The 13,655-nt window shown below is 37.7% G+C and overlaps 1 protein-coding gene across 1 annotated transcript in view; it reads left to right on the top strand.

Annotated features, from left to right (window-relative positions):
- CNTNAP2 (contactin associated protein 2) overlaps nt 1-13,655 on the top strand; it is a 1,833,533-nt gene that overhangs the window by 910,885 nt on the left and 908,993 nt on the right. The window lies entirely within an intron of this gene.

Here is a 13,655-nt window from a genome sequence, read left to right as displayed (position 1 = left end):
CCTAGAGATAATCATTCTTAGTGAAGTAAACCAGAGAAAGAAAAATACCATATGATATCACTTATATATGGAATCTTAAAAAAAAAAAAAAGGAGCACTATGAACTCATCAACAAAATAGACACAGACTCTCAGACTTAATAAACAATTTTATGGTTACCAGGGAAAGGGGGTGGGAAGGGATAAATATGGGAATGTGATATTTACAAACGTTAGCCACTATATGTAAAAATAGATCTTAAAAAAGTTTCTTTTGTATAGTATAGGGGAACTATGCTCAATATCTTGTAATAACTTTTAATGGAAAAAAATATGAAAACAAATATATGTATGTATATGCATGACTGGACATTGTGCTGTATACCAGAAATTGACATGTTGTAACTGACTGTACTTCAAAAAAAAAATGAACAGAAAATAACTGGAATCAGTGATCACAGATCCTTATTTTTTTAATTGAGTTTTACTGCAAAAGGGAGTAGAGAGATGGGACAATTCTGGAGAAGGAAGCATGGTTAAGATAATTTTTAATGGAAGAACATGTTTGTATATGATGAAAATGAATCAGCAGAAAGGAAAACAAATAAATAATGCAGGATAAAGGGATGAAACTGCTGGAGAAATGTCCTTGAGCAGGTGGCAGGGGAGACGGGGTTCAATGCATAAGGGAAGAAGCGAATCTCAGAGACAGGGACAGTTGTTCCCATTAACAGATGTGAAAGCGGAGTATAGATGAATGGATAGATGTCATGTCCTCAGAGTTTCCAGGAGCATTCACATTTAGATATAAGGTATTATTTAACTAAATAAATCTTTAATTATATACTTTTAGTAAATTTAAAATGAAGTATTTGCATCAGGGTATGGAAGTAAATTTTTCTGCTGAGATAAAGAAGAGACTAATTAGAGCCTCTTAAATCCTGCAATGCAAATATAACCCTGGGGAAAACATGTCTCTTCGCTAAATGTATCCCACTTAGAAACACAAAATTCATCCTTGCCTTTATGTCTGGCAGAGCCCTACTGTAGCAACTCCAGTTTGTAAAAGAACTCATTCATTTGTGAACTGGGATTCACAGATGTGCTCAAGCACAAGAAATAGCTTGAATTAAACTCTTGAAAAAAATTGCCACTAAAATTAAATTCATTTAGTCAAACTTTTAACTCAGTGGTTTGAAAACTCTGCAGTTTTGAATCAATGAGTGCATTTTAAGATTTGACAATTGAGTGGATGGGTGGACCATTTGGAAATGCTTCAGTCATCTCTGTGTGAGCCACAAAGAAAACTCTGACCTGACAGAAAGAAAGTGTTTACACAAGCCAAAACAAAGCCTCTAGACTCTGGCTTACAGAGTGTTTCAATTGGTATCCACAGATTTTAGTGCAAATGCAGTGACGGGTTTCAAATGAACAGGTGGAAAAGGCCACTCGTATTCGGGTTAATGGAACTGCAGTGGTGGACAATGTTTTACTCAGGCTTAACGGAGACTCTAGGGTTGTAATCAATACTTTCCCACTTAGCATTGCATTTAAAACGTGCTCTTGTCTGTGTAGATGAAGGCATCATATTCAACTTGTGAAGGTGGATTATTGCTACCTTTTCTGCTGATGTAAATAAAAGCAAGTTAGAATTGAAACCCCTACATGATAAGGTAAAAATAAATCTATTCAGGTTTGAAAGAAAATAATGGAACATCAAATCCTTGGTTTTGTTAATTTCAAAGCATTTTCCAAATTATTAAACATAAACCCTGCTGAAAAGCAGAGAGAGACGTAGTACTGCCTCTCAGTACAAGTTACCAAGCTTTAGGTAAGAATATAGTTACTAGTATATTGTTTACACATGTAAAAATGTTTCCAATATTAACATACAATTAAATAAACGATTCTATTACTTCATACATTCACCAAATGGTAAATGAAGAACATACTTTTGAAAAAACCTGATGCTTCTTACCTTTTCTTTTACTGAGTTTATTTTGATATTCAAAATATCAAAAGGACGCCTGTTGAAATCACCTCCATCGCTGTATGATCCATAACTGGGAAGCAAACCAAAACATGCCATGTGTCTACTCTGATTCAATTGTAATAGTCAAAGAATTAAGAACAAGAGTTCGATATTTCTATATTTATGAATAAATCAGACAGGCTGTGTTGTGATCAAATTTATGGCTAGACATCTGGTCTCTCTTTGCTGCTGACCAAAGAATGTGAACCAAATTAAAGGAAGGTTTATATACTCCTTCAGTGAGATTACTCATTGTATTTCCAGAGCTGCTTTTCATTATATAATCAGTGGACTAGCTTTATCAACAAACAAGTTGAAAAATGCAGAAAGAAAGAACAAAAACACCCAGAATCCAACCTTAGAGAAAAACCTCTGACAACATTTTTCACTGGATTAACAAACATTGCTGTTCCCTCCAAAGTTGGCTGCTTATGTCTGGGACACAAAGGACGCTTGATTGGCAGATGGCTCCCTAGTCACCTGGCAAAGTTCCTGCTTCCACTAACCGAGCTGCTTACCAAAACTCACCGATAGTTGTTCTCTTAACATTTGACCCACCTTGACTTTCTATTTTAATGCTACAATTCAATTAAATCTTACATAACCCTATAAAATGTGATATATAGAGAAAAACGTAGTCCATGAAAACCTACTTTATTGCTTTGTAAAGACTTTCAGTGAAGAATCATTAAAATTTCAAATTATTGTGATGCGACAACTAGAATATTGGCCAAAAGAGCATAAAAACGGGGGAAGGTACAGCTCAGTGAGAGAGTTTGTGCTTAGTATGCACGAGGTCCTGGGTTCAATCCCCAGTGCCTCCATTAAATAAATAAAATAAATAAACCTAATTACTCCTCCCCCCAAAAAAGTGCATATAAATAGTGAAAAACAGAGAGCAAACTGATGTTACCTATTTCATTCTAAAGAAATTATTATACACACACTATCACATACACATGTAACTTATTTTGAAAAATTATCCAGTCAGGAGAATCTCATTCAAAAATCATGCCCTATATAAAAATACTGCTGAATTATTGAAAATTTCTATGTTTAAAGTTAAATATTTAATATATGTATGATTTTAAAATAAATTTCCTTCTTTAATCAACTGTTTTGATTAAATGATTGTCAGTTCTGATCACATTTACAACTATTTACATAATAGTAATTAGTTGCTATATTCACTTAGAATTTGGTGTATTTATTATGTTTCGTTATAATTTTTAATGAAAAGATTATTTTCAAATACTTCTCTTTTCCAGGGGATGCTTTGTTTAAAAAAAAAAAAAGCTGTAGAAAATTCTGCATATTGTATTTCTCTCTTAGAAATGCAAAACATAAATTAGCATGACAAATACCATGAGAAGTCTCCACAGTAAAAAATGCTCAATAAGAAATCTAATTAATGTTTTACTTAATTCATTTTAAAGCAATTTCAAGCTTACAGAATACAAAGAATGAATTTTTTTCCTGAGTCATTTTTGAAAGCAGACCACCTGGTGTTCCATTATCCCCAAATACTTTAGTGTCTCCTTTCCACAAACAAGGACATTCTCCTACATAGCCACAATGCAACTGTAAAAACCAGGAAATTAACATTATTTTATTACTTCTTTCTAATCCTCAGATCCCATTCGAGTTTCACCAGTTGTCCCAGTAACATCCTTTGAAGCAAAAGGATCCAGTCCAGATTTACACACAGCATTTGGCTTCATTCATCCTTGGTTTCCTTCCATCTGGAAGATTTCCTTAGTCTTTCCCTAACTTTTAGGACTTGGCCGTTTTAAAGATTAGTTTCCATTTATCTTGCAGAATTTCCCCCAGTTCAACTTTGTCTAGTGTATCCTCACGATTTGGTTCAAGCCATGCATCTCTCACAGGAATATCCCTAGAGAGATGCTGTGTCAGTTTGGTGACACAATTTCAAATCATCCCATTATTTTGATCATTTCATCAAGGTGTTGTCTTGCCAGTCTTCTCCAATAAGAAAAGTTTTTTTTTCCCTTTGTAATGAACTTTTTTCACTTGTAATTAATAAGCATTTTGTGGAGGTTCTTTGAAACATATAGATGTCCTCAACTAAATAAAATCTTCCATTTATTTCTTTATTTACTTATATCAGTCTAGATGAATGGTTTCCTATTTTATTGAATGAGTTAAAATCCATTGCTACTTCCGTTTTTAAATCAATGCTCAAGTTGTCCAAGATTTGGCCAGTGGGAGCTCTTTGCAGCAGGTATCTGTATTCCTTTATCATGGCCCCCTTATTTTTTGAGCGTTTCCTTGCTTGCTGCCACACACAGATATTTCTAGAGCATCTTGTACTTTACCTGCCCCAGACTAGAATCAGCCTTTTCTCTGGGAAGTCTTTGTTCCTTTTCATGGAGAATGATTTTAGGAGCCCCCATCTGGGTGATAGATGTGCTATTATTGTGGGGTTTCTGCTCCCAGGTCCTCTCTGTGGAGAGAGTGAGGGAGAACATGCAGGGATGTACACAGGTCGGTAGCAGACATGGAGATAGATAAATGCGCATTTACATCACTATTTAGTTTTTTCTATCTTGTTATATGCAGTAGACATGAACGCATACCAGGACTTGCTCAGTTTAACAGAAAAAAATCTGTACTTCTTTAAGCATTTCATATACTTGACAGTCTTCGTCTGATTAAGTCCTGTACCTTAGAGTCTATAATTTTGCTTATTATTTTTACCGACTCGCATCCACTATGGCATCCTTTGGTGATTTGTTTTAACTTTAACTGGTAAGAATCTTGATTATCTAAGTGGGGTATGCTTTTTCTAGAAACAGGCTTATTTCCCTCTGCTTGGAGTTGGGGCACTGTCAACCATTTAGCCCCCTGTATTACTTTCATTTGATACGTGAAAACTGGGACTTAAGTTAGAGTTCTTCTATGCCCTTACCTCTCACATCCACATAATTACTCAGTTATTCCAACTCAGCTTCCTAAAATCCTCACCACCAGTGTCCTAAACCAACTCCCTCTCGCCCACCTTCCCATACTGATCTAACTGATCTAACTGTAAATCTCACCCCACGATTGCCACGCTTAAAATTCTTTAAAGGCTTTTAAGGTAAACTCCGCACCTTTTGGATTGTCAAATAACATTGTAATTTTGTCTTCTCCTGCCTGCCTCTCTAGCCTCATATTACGTCACTTCCCCAGGTCTTCACCTCTTCTATCCTAACAAAAAGAAAGTCTTCGTAGTTTTCCAGATTTCTGCACATGCTCAGAGTACCTTGTCTTCTCTAACTAGGTCAAGTGCTGGCTCCATGTGAAGGATTTCCGGACTCTCCTGGGCGTACTGAGGCTTTCCTACCCCCGGGGATCTCAAATACATCTTACATGCAAATCCACTGCAGCTCATTTCAATTTGTATTATGAACCCTTATTTGAACTTCTGTCTTTCCAGGTGATAGCAAGTTTCTTAAGGCCAGAGGGTCATGCCTGTTTACTTGTGCATGACCAGTTCATATCACAGGCTGGCATGGAGAACATCTGAATACTGTTTGAGTCGATTATGGGCATGAGGATGTTTACCAGTCCCGCTATCCAAGTGAATATCCTGGGCAAGTAAATTTGTATGAGAAAATAAACTGTACATCCCTATCACCTACTACGAAACCAGAAACATTATCGAACACTTAAAAAATTAGTATTTGAGTTATGATTATCCCTGTTCATTACAGCAGTCTTGCACAAACATATTTAGTCAGGTTGTAAACACTGAACTTCCTTTAAAAATCAATAGAAAGTTAATATAAAGTCTAGAGGTCTAAACTCCATGGGGGAGTGCTGATGAAAGTGTCGCAATAGACACTAAATTTCGATTGTCATGAAACACATAAATCAAAGTTTCATTCCCACAGACAGAGACACACAACCCACAGCCTCCCGCAGGGATATTCCCGAGTTGCTTTGATTCTTTCTTAACAATCATCTTAATCCTGCTGAAGCAAGAAGCAGCTTTCCTGTTGATTTGAATGGAATGCCATCAAGTGTTTCATTTTGTTTTTTGTTTACATCACAATCGATAAATGTTAGCAAGCCCCTCTGTTTAATTTTACCATTGAGAATACATTTTATCTCTAACTGTCTGTGCCCAATATAGCTTCTCTATATGACCATATTAGATCTTTGAGATTTGGTCCTAATATTTCTTTGGTTTTATTTCCCAGTCAACACAGGCAAATTCAGGCTCAGACATCTCCTTTTATTAACCATTTATTCCTCCTTCCTGTTCCCAGATATAGATTCAACCGTTAATGTCCTATAAGTTAATAACAAATGCTGTAAAAGCATCTTCCAGTCTACTAAGGTGCTGTGCATCAGGGTAGAACCATTACTTCTAAGCCTTGCTCTTATTATTTACTGTTTCAATATTTACTGTTAAGTCCTGCCGCAGGGTGAACCACAAGAGATTTAGAGCAACTAACCTTAAGAACGGTTATAATTCAGTGCAGTTTAATATATAAAGAAATGGACAATCCATTCACCTTCCTCAAAGAAGAAAAAAAAAGTGAGGATGCAGGTAATTTTACAGATAAGAAGGGATTTTCTTAAGAGCTTATCAAAGAATCTGGCCAGTGGTAGATGGAATACTCTGCACTGATTCTCTGTGTCGATAAAAATATCACAAAAATAGTTTTGTTTTTTTTTTTAATGTCTATTGAGTTTACATCTCAACATTTGGCCACCTTATTGGTATTCCTGATTATGCATACAAACTTAGCATCAATAACCCCTGAATGCAGCAGACACAGAAAATGCCTACAAAAAATGGTTTACGATAGCAAGGACAGTATAGCTGAATGAATTTTGCTTCATAAATGTTTAATGTTTTTATTGCTGTTTCTAGAAGTTAACCAAACAGAACCAACTATGTTGTACACCCCAAACTATTAACGCGGTGTCATTGTCTATGTAACTACAACACCACCACACACATTCTATGGGTGCTCGCATCCCCTTTACAGTAATCGAAAGCATTTCCCACCATAGAGAGCAGTGGCAATGGGGCAGGTGTGAGCTCCATCTGAATTCCTTTCTGTTTCATCTCTGCCACGCCACAGCCAAGCCACTTTTGGAAAAGCTGCATAAACTTTTTGATGCCTCACTTTTTTCGTCCATAAAATGAGGACAATAATAATACTCATTTTATATCTTCATGTAGATGCGCAAATACAGATAAACTTGTCACAGAGTCAGATGTCAACAAATAAGGCCATTAGCTCACTATACCTCTGCAAAAAGGAAGTGCGGTGACTTCTCTACCTTCTCTCCCAAGCTCCAGGGATTTTCCCTTCCAAGTTTGGAGTAAATGATTAAGTTAATTAGTGACTGTAATTCCGTATTCCCTCCTTCTTCACTGCAATTACTGAGCTGTCCCATTGACTAGATTTCAGTCGATACGCACTTTGGCCAGTGGCAAACTATCCACATCGTGTTTACTGTCCTAACATCTTAGTCTAATTACATATTTGTAAAAGAAAACAAACACTGAAGGTATATATTCAAAATTCTGTGCAGAAGGATATTATTCCCACATTATGATTCATTTCATTTAAACACACAGACTTTTTTGGTATCAAACAGAAAACCTATAGGAAATTTGTTCATTTATTTATGTTTGTGCAGAAAGAGGAGAGAGGTGCAACTTTCATCTAGGTGTCTTTGGTTTTCTGGATTTTGAAAAAGTAAATGGCTCAGTCTTTGTATGTATTGTCAACATCTTAATGCAGAGGGAGTGCCCAAACCTTTCAAGTTGGAGAACATCGGTGCTTCAAGACCATCAGGTTTATCCTGAGCTGTTGAGATCTGGCTGAATAATTAGGAGCAGATGTTGCTACAAAGGACAAGGATGAAGCAAATCAGTCTTTACACAACATTCTCCCGTCTTGGAGGCAGACCTCTCTGTGTAAGGCCAAGGACACACATAACTTTCTCATCTTTGAGATTCCAGCCCATTTGGCCTGAGCTTTTCATATCAAAGCAATGGAATCTCTGGCCGATCCTAGGTAGAAGCTCTGGTTTTGTCTCTGCATAGAAAAATCATTTCACCTTTTCTTTTTCATTCCTTTGTGTGTGCATTTTTGTTTCCCTCTCTCTTTGCATCTTCTCTTTCATGGTGAAAATGATTAAGAGAGGCAAAATCTCAGTGAATCTGATTTAGAGTTGCCAGTGAAATTACAGGGTGCCCAGTTAAATCTGAATTTCAGATAAACAACGAACAATGCTTTTGTCTAAGTATGTCCTATGCAATTCAAATTTAACTTGGTTTCCTGTATTTTCATTTGTTAAATCTGGCAAGCCTGATCTGCCATTGACAGGCCCTTATAAAACAGAACAAATGTGTTAAGACTGAGTTCTTGTGTGTTTATTTTACTTCTTCTCATCAAGCAAAATTGCCAGCCATCCTCTTGATTTGAATTTACCTGGTTTTCTAGTTTTAAATGCTGCGTGAATGCACCTTCATGGACTCTGCCTCCTCTTTACAATGCAGTCAGCTTTATCATTGCTTACCCTTCAGCGACCTGGTTCTTTTTTCCCCTACTTCCACATTTCTACTTTTACCATTTATTCTTGTGAAAAAGAATGATTCCAAAATTTTTATTACTATTGTATCTTCTCTGAAAGACACAAGTTTATCAAGGAATATTCACATCTTTAGTAACATAGGATCGTCATTCTACCGACATTCTCTTTGCCAAGTTCAGACTATGTTAAGACTATGTGCTTGCTCTATTCGGCACACTCAGAATTCTGGAATAAATACTACTCTTTTTTTCTTTATATGTGTCCAGTTCTCCACCTTCCACTATGGATTTTTTTTTATTAAAGTAAAATCCCTGTGTACACTCCCTGAAATCTGTGGCATCGTGATAGAAAGATTAACCTCCATTTGACTGGTGGATTTCCCAGCTTCTGCTCCTTCCAGATCATTCTGCACACTCCTGACCATCTTTTAAAGATGGATACTTTGATCATGCTCCTCCTCCCCAGGCCCTGAAGGTTTCTTTAGAACTCTTTGGATCAAATACAAACTTAAAATTTTTCCATTCATGATTTCTCCCTTGACTTACTTAAATCTTGCTAGTATCTTCCATCTGCATTTTACCAGAATTATTTGAAAATAGGACCACCTAACTGGAAGTCCTCTCTATGCACTTATCTAATCAACCCTGAAGTCTGATCCACTCTACCTTCCTCCAAAACACAAAATGACAGCCCTCCTTTTCCTTAACATTATTTTTTTTCTATTTATAAGATGCTCTCTTGGACCAACCCACTCATTTTCAAGCTACTATTTCTACCTATCTCAATTCTTAACACATTTTTTTTTATTGAAGTTTATTGATTTACAATGTTGTGTTAGTTTCTGGTGTACACCATAGTGATTCAGTGATTGATTTTATATATATATATTCTTTTCATTATAGGCTATTACAACGTATTGAATGTAGTTCCCTGTACTATATATTAGGACCTTGTTGTTTACCTATTTTATATATAGTAGTGTATATCTGTTAATTCTAAATTCCTAATTTATCCCCCCCTTTCCCCTTTGGTAACCAAATTTTGTACACCTGCTTTATGTCTTCATTATCTGCTTGGCATATAATTTGTAAAATAGGAGAAAGTCTTCAGTGCTCAAAGGGCCATGTCATGAACAAATGTTCTTATCAACTTAACAGAGTGACTACTAGTCAGGACCAAGAACAAACCAAAATAAAAAACGACAATTTGACTTCTGTGAACATCTCCCCTCTACACATAATCAATCTGACTTTTCTCATCACTCCTGTTTGGGGTGGAGGTGGGGATTCCACTTTTGACCTAAATCTAAATTCTTTAGTCACCATCCTCCCCCATACCCCTTTACTCTTTGGCCCCAGCCTTCCTTTCCAGCTTTGCCTCTGACTGCTAAGCTAGGTGACACATCATCTCAGCTAAGCTTGCTATGTTTCCTCATTCTTGCCCCATGTACATTTCATCCTGGGGCTGGCAGGCCGTGTTCTAAATAGACAAGAATTTTAGCAATACACACAAGAGCCCAACCCAGTCCCCGCAGGGAAGGACCCTTGTCAGCCTCTCAGCTTTTTCAGATCCCCTGGGAGATCAGAGGTCAGCAATCATCATTAGCCCAATAAAAGAGGAGGAAGATGTTCATTTATAGGGAGTGAACTTAAGCAGAATCCCATATGCTAAAATAAATGACTTAGTAAGTGTTTCCTTTTGCCTCCAAAATAATGATAAGAGTCTCAGATGTCCTAATAATTCTCTGAATGTTTAGGTAAATATTTGCAGTATAAAGTAGCCTACCCTCCCCAGCCATCCACGCATTCATTCATGGAATAAATATTTTAGGCACCGTTCTAAGTCCTAATGATATAATAATAAACGAGAGAGATGAAGTGTTGTCCTCTGGGAACTCACATTTTAGTAGAGAAGGTATGCACTGAAGAAATAGGTACAGGATGTAATAAAGCAGGGTAGGGAGGCGGAGGACCATTTTCCTAAGGGTGATCAGAGCAGGCCTCTCTGAGGGGTGACCTTTGAGCTAAGTCCTGAATAAAGAGAGGTTTTCGTTTTGTGGTTTCACAGTGGTCAGTCCAGAGAATCCCTTTCCACTGCTAAAATGATTCATTTAAAAACAACTCAAAGTAATAGTTCTCAGATTATTTTCTCTTCTGCAAATACTTAATACTTCTTCAATTCTTAGTGCTGCTCATTTTAATGAGCAATGAGTATCCAAAAAAAAAAAAAAAAAAAAGAATTGCTCTAGAAAGCCAACTGGGCAAAGCAATACCAGTTAGAAAAACATTCATGATGTCGCCACTCAAAGGCAGGCACTAAAATTAAAAATATTAGGGCTTTAGGGGGAGGGGGAAATGTTTTCTATCTCTCAAGATTTAATTTTGCAATTTCTGCAAATACTTAGACAATATTTTTATTTTCTTTCAACATTTTTTTATTGAGTTATAGTCATTTTACAATGTTGTGTCAAATTCCAGAGTAGAGCACAATTTTTCAGTTATACATGAACATACATACAATCATTGTCACATTCTTTTTCGCTGTGAGCCTCCACAAGATCCTGTGTATATTTCCCTGTGCTACACAGTGCAATCTTGTTTATCTCTTCTACATTTTGAAATGCCAGTCCCTTCCCACCCCCCGCCCCCCTGGCAACCACAAGTTTGTATTCTATGCTTAGACAATTTTTTTAAATCGTCATTTTGATTTTGTCTAAAAAGGTAAATTCTATTACTTTTCTTTCCCCTTGCTGGCCCTCAAAATATTATTCATCCTCATTTTGGAGATAAACTGTTTTAATACTGTCATTGAATGAGAAAAATAATACCTAAAATTTTTAAAGAAAATAAGTCCTCAGTGTGAAGCACCAAGATCTTTCTAAACAGCCGCAAAGCATGAGAACACCTTGTGCTCAGGGTAACTCTCCTGAGCGTGCTGTTGGGATGCAGGGAGCCGCCTCTCCAAGGGAAGGTGAAAAGCAGCCTTGAGGACCACTCCATCTTCCTCTATACCCGGCAGCATTGCTGACCCCACCCTGGCCTCGGTGGCTTTCCTACACTGGGCAGGTCCCGGGCAGCTCTGCCAATCACCTGGACCTTGTTTTTAAGAGGAAACCCATTTACTTTCACTGATCGAAATTACAAATAACACTTCATGTTAAAATAAAGTCCAATTACTTTTATCTTTAAACTTGGGTCACTGTTTCTATAAAAATAGAGTAACATTAAAAACAGCCACTAAAAAAAAAAGTGTGTGCATTTTTTAAAAATAAAGAAAGGCAAATTATTTTTAGAAAATTAAAGAATTTAATCTCACCTCAAGAGAGAAGGTTCTGGAAATTAATCACTAAACAGAGTTGGAGAACACTTCTAGTTGACTTCATTCTACTCCATTTTACAAGCCACTATTTCAGTCTCTACAGTGTGTCTAATACACAATGTAATTTCACAGTTGCAAAGATTTGTTAAGGGTAATTTTAAATTAATGATCCAGTTAGAGAATATGTTTTAGATGTTTTATTTGTTTTTACATAATCTCTTTCACATTAAAAAAAAAAGTCATTTCTTGTACTTTGGAGCTTATCTTCTCTCTCTTCAGAATTCTTAGCAATTTAAATGAATAAAGTTGCTTTCCATAGGGCACTGAATGCGTTTTGATCGGTTGCAGGACTATTGCCACGTGACAGGACCAACCTACTTTCTTGTCAGCTGGCAAGCATTAACTTTAATGCCCATCAAAACAGTGGGTTAGAATAGCAGAACTCTGGCACTGTATTGGCCTTGACTGCTGTTCGATGTCTATTTTTGTCCCTTATTCCAAACTCCTGTACTATTCTATGTGTCCTTTTTCTCACTTATAAACATATTCTATGGGTAGGTCATTCTATAGGCACTTCTTCCTTTACTCACTCAGTCATTTATTCATGCACACATTTATTGAAAAATATTTACTAAGACCTCACTATATGTCAAGCATAGTTCCGCGGCCTTTGATGGCGACTCCTCCCACCCGCCAGTCCTGCTTCTCCTTCCGTGAGCACCGCATCCTCACAGCTCTCCTGCCACCTGTCAGCCCGGGGCGTAGGCGGCTCCTCACTTCCCGCCCGGATTCAAAGGCAGCCCAGTTCTCACACGGAGGTGACTGGGTGTTTGATTCAAACGGGAACGTCTGGACCCTTAGAGGGCTTAGCACAGTCACCTGGGATCCCTCACAGCTCTGAGCCGAGCCCCTGCGCCCTGACTCTGCTGACGTGGGTCCGGGCAGAGTCCTGGCCGCGTGGTGCGCACTCTCCCCGTGTGGCGCAGTGACAGCCGGTGGGGGCTGCGAACGCCGATGGGAGCGACCCCAAAGACGGCACTAGAAGTGGCGGGGCTGGGGGAGGAGGAGGAGGCGTGCGTTTGTAAAAGTCAAGCTTGTTCCCCAGATAACCTCTAACTAGGAGAAACTTTGGGAGGATCGTTTTGGTGAAGAGAACCTGCCGCATCTGCAGGAGTTTAAAAGCGGCGAGAAGGAATCCACATTACAGTCAAATTGCCTTCTGCTTCCCCAGCCCGTTGTTATAGCGAACAAGGGCTTTGGGGATGGGGGAGGGGACTCTGGATTTTAGGCTAGGGTTTGAGAACCACTGGTGTCTCGTGTCTAATCTGGTCTTACCCTTTCCAGCTCTGGGTGGAGGGGAGAGACGGAGAGCGACACAGAAAAGATGGGAAAAGGACTTCCTATTACTTTCACTTTTCTCTAGAATCTGGATGGTAAGGGGAAAGACAAAAAACAGACAAATCTTCTGCAAATAGAAAAACCATGTTTGCCCATAGAAAGGATAAGTAATGGCTTATTCAAGACACTTACATTCGGTTTAAAGTTTGCTTAGCGTCCCCGTAGCTGCATCTGAGAAGATGCTGTTTTCAATTAGAAAAGCTGGTTTAGTTGATCCCTAATATCCAACTCTAATTCAATGGATCTATGAGTTTTGAGGATTAATAAAAGCAGCAGGGAGTAGAATCATTAAGAATACAGGAAGGACTATTGTATTAAGTTGGGAAACAAGTATATATTTAAAGACAACTTCCCAGATGAAATGA

This window comes from Camelus bactrianus, chromosome 7, assembly GCF_048773025.1.
Source record: "Camelus bactrianus isolate YW-2024 breed Bactrian camel chromosome 7, ASM4877302v1, whole genome shotgun sequence".
NCBI lineage: Eukaryota > Metazoa > Chordata > Mammalia > Artiodactyla > Camelidae > Camelus > Camelus bactrianus.
This window is presented reverse-complemented; position numbering and strand designations above follow the sequence as displayed.